The sequence below is a fragment of the Marmota monax genome, unplaced genomic scaffold, assembly GCF_021218885.2.
Source record: "Marmota monax isolate L192 unplaced genomic scaffold, Marmota_monax_Labrador192_F-V1.1 WCK01_AAM20220418_F8-fsc00118, whole genome shotgun sequence".
Lineage (NCBI taxonomy): Eukaryota > Metazoa > Chordata > Mammalia > Rodentia > Sciuridae > Marmota > Marmota monax.
In genome coordinates this window covers 1,585,775-1,590,152 of record NW_026695231.1, presented here as the reverse complement: position 1 = coordinate 1,590,152, position 4,378 = coordinate 1,585,775, and positions in this window count along the sequence as shown.

The window sequence follows — 4,378 nt, the reverse complement described above, 5'->3', positions numbered from 1 at the left end:
TTCCTCATATGAATTCTCAATGATGTGGAAGACAAATAGCTCTCCTCAATTGCCTGAAAGGTTATCACCTGCCAAAGGTGGGACCCTGTTTCTTATAGACTGAGTTGGAAGTGCAGAATGCTCTTTTACTCTCATTCAGTCCTGCTAAGTTATTATCTTAAGGGTGAGTCCTCTGAAGATAATGATTTATATGTAACAAAAAGCAACCCTGAGGACAGTGGGGACGTAAATGACCAGGTTAGATCTTCCTGTGAATAGATAACGTGTTATCTATAATAGATAAAGTGGTTCCTGTTACAAACTCATGGTGTATCTTAGAGGTCTGCCATGATTTCTTTCACTAGAAGGCAAGGCTGAATAATTTTTCTTAGAAAACACCAGGCAAGAGGGAATTCCAGAGAATCCTATCTCATCTTGACATTGGAATCCAAGGGCTCTCTTTCCAAGATCAAAGGAATTCAAGGGAAGCAATAAGAGAGGCGCAAGAATTATTTCCCATATTGTGTCGAAATCTTCTTGAGATTGCTAGATAATGATGCATGCCCCATTCCTTTGTTCCGAGATGTCAGCCTGTGAATCAGAGGCCATGCTCCCTCTAGGTTTTAGTTGTCACTGATCCTATTTATAGTCATGGCCAAATGTGACCTCATCCTCTAGGTTTTACAAGCTCAGCAAAGTAAGGCCAGGTTCGCCTGGCCACAGGTCTCCCAGGAGTACCCCAGATGCTGCGGTGTGTCTTGTCAGCAAGGCCAAGGTTGTTCTCTTTCTGCTAGTCCTCAAATGGCTTTCAGCTCAGCACATCAGAGCACAAGGTGATGGGAGGAGCCATCGTTGAAATCAGAAAAAAATGGAAGTCCGGGAAATATGTACAAGAGTTGTTATTTTCTCTTTACCTCATTTCCTTCCTTCCTTCCTTCCTTCCTTCCTTCCTTCCTTCCTTCCTTCCTTCCTTCCTCCCTCCCTCCCTCCCTCCCTCCCTCCCTTCCTCCCTCCCTTCCTTCCTTCTTCTCCTGCCCCCCCGCCCACACTTTTTGAAGAACAGAATAAAAAAAGTAGAAAATAGTGAAACAGTGGTGGATTGGAGAAATCCCAGATGGAAGAATCCTTTTGAGACAGAATCACTAAGAGTTTCTAGAGATTCGGGTAGGAGCCAATCCTTTCTTAGAAGTATTTAAACACAGGAGCAGAGGTAGAGGACACAGCCAAGAAAATAAACCTCTCTTCTTGGGAGGAGCTGTAGTGTTAGTGAGCTCTACTTAATTTCACACTCCATTTCTTCGGGCTTTGTGTTCAGCCAATCAGTAATTGCTGTATGTGCCAGGTTCCCTTAGGAGTCACCTGTTATCTATTTTTAAGGGAGTTTTCAACCTCATTTTGAATAAAACTGATCTAGTGATGACGCTAGTTTTATCTTCAAGTCCCAACTCCATTCCTATGACATGGGAATGACTTCATTCACTGAAGTCCACAAAAACTTTTCCTTCTTATAATCCGGGTCTTTAGTAAGCTGATGATGGATCTAGAAATCCCTTCCTTCATCATATTTCATTCAAAAAATATTTACTAATCATGACTGAAGTCGTGTGTCTTCAAGTTGTCCAAGTCATAGGAATCAGTTGATCTGGTTTATTCAGTTGAAAAATCTGTTCAGACAGTTGTCAATAAAAGTTCTCTAGTCAGTCAAATTCTGTGGCTGCACACTGAGGTGGTCATGTGGGTGAGCTTGTGTGAGGTCTTGCACAGAATGGTTTCCACAGAAGTGGCCCACCAAATAACCGATGCAGACTAAAATGCAGGGCACTCAGAAAACCCAAAGAAACTTGAGGAAAACAACACAAGGATAAGAATAATTCTACTGTGTCCAGGTGAAAGCCAAGAATCTTATATCTGGGAAGAAGGGATAAGTTCTGTCCTCAGCTTCTACCAGTAAGAAATCACATTTGTAAAAACCATATTTAAGTCCCCTTATAAAGCCACAACAAGGACACCATCCTAAAAAGAAATCCACCTAGACTTTTTGATGTGCATTTAAACTTTAGTTTTTCTAACATGAATTTAATCTGAGATAAACATGAATGATAGGAATAAAAGTAGCAGCAAGATAAGAGAAATATGAACATTCCATTTTTTTTTTTTACCAGTGTCCCTATAAATGAAAATTCCAAGCACTTCTTTGCTTTCATTTTTTTGGCAATTGCCACAGAAGATTGCAGCTGGACTGTCAGTGTGTCTACCACTCTTCAGCCCAATGTGTTTACAAATTGCCAAGTGATAGCAACCCCACAGCAGAAAGGATAGGGATTTCTTATAGAAATATTGGCCAACCTTTAAGTGCAGTGACATTTACTGATACTATATCCTGGGGAAAGAGAAATGAACTGGAAACTGTACATTGGGGTGATCATTAATGTCAACTGAGTCCGGATTTTTCTTCTCACCCTCCTCCAAATAATTTGGCTTTCAAAATTGCATCTGCTATTTTCCCTTTATGAGATACAAGAATTATAAAGGACCTAAGTGGGATTTTACTTCTTTTCTTTTACTCCTAACCTCCTGAAAACATCTTCATTTTGAGACAAATCTGGATATTTAACAGAACCAGTGTGAAAAAGATTACTGATAAATTTCAATCACATAGGAGAGAGAGAGACAGAATCCATCTTTGAGAATTAGGATATAAATATTTTAGCAAATATTTCATTCCAGACCGTTTTCCTTACCACCCAGAACTCTCCTGGTCATTTTCCACCAGACAGTCAGTGAATATGTGTTGAAGAAATTCACCTTATTTTAATATTTACCTGAGTGAATATGAATATTCCTTAACCAATCGTGGGATTAATATGCCTCTGTAATTATGAAAGACTTATTGATAACCATGGTTAAAACTGAGACATGAGAATTTTCACCATTCTGGAGCAGCCATCACCAGCGTTGGGGTCAAGGACATTGTGAATTTACAGAGGGATTTCAAGGGGCCAGTGACTCTCTGTGTCCACTACACATCATCTGTGTACAGAATGAATGTCACAGGATGCCAGGGGTCACAACAGAGAGCTAACCCCTAAAGATATTGGGACTCTTTCCTAGAACATAGAACTTTCTGGCTTTAATCCTGGGCTTTTGCCAGGTTCACTTGAAGAACAAACATCACCAGGTTACGCCCACATCCCCATTACTAAACAGTAACAACATGATTTTTCATGGGTATGGGTTTTTGTCTCTTGGATACCTAGGGTCATGTCTATACATATGAGCCAGCTTAAACAAATACACCAACATCTACTTAATCTCAAGCAATAATTTCTCGCAAGTATTGACAAATTCCATTGGTGGCTTTCAAAATAAACAGCTGTTTGGTGAAAATTAACCACTGTTTCATCCTCTTCTTTACAGGATGAACAAGGGCTGGATCTTTCTGTTTTCTGTAATGCTTGGTGTTTACTGAATTCAGTTTCACCTCTCTATATACACAGCACATAAAAGGTACGCCCAGCCTGGTGTGGTGGGCACATCTGTAATCCCAGTGACTCGGAGGCTAAGGCAGGAGGATTACAAATTCAAGACCAGACTCAGCAACTTAGTGAGACCCTGTCTTCAAAATTAAAAAAAAAAAAGATTTAAAAAGGGGTGGGGGATGTATTTGAGTGGGAAAGCACTCCTGGGTTCAATCCTTGGTACCAAAACCATGCCCTAACAATAATCATCATTTTTACTAAAATTCTGTCTTTTTAAACATACATGACTACTAGGTTATTAGGTAGTCAAATGGTAAAATTCCCGCTAAAACAGGAAAAGGACAGAAAAATACACACAGGTCTCATCTCCTTTAATATATTAGGCACTGTATAAGAAGTGATGTCCAGTCCTCTAAATATTATCAGTTAGCCTCATCTCACTAAAGTGGGTTTCCATCAATACCAAGGCTGTCTTGGCTTTGCCTCAGCTGACCCTGATTGCAAAAGGAAGAGCCACCCGGTCGCACCTAATGGCTACTTGCCTTCAAGCAACCAACCAAGTGTCCTGGAGCACAGGAATCTATCACCAGACTCATTAACCTGGTCGCCTCCTTCCCCTCCCATGAGCTCCCCAGATTTATAGTCGGCCATTGCTCTCCCATTGCCTTATGCTCTCAGTTTGTTCAAAGCACATTCTAGAGGCCATGCACCTGCTCAGTACCCGACACTTCCCTCCTGACCAGCCGGTCCTTGCCAAGGTTCAGCTGAAAGTGAAAAGAGAAATATTTCCAAAATAAAATCCTCAATGGCCCCCAACACCTATGCACGCTCACACACACACACACACACACACAAGCCTCTGAGTTGCCACCAGTGTCCATACCGTACACAGGTACCCCTCTGCTCATGGTTCCCAGCCC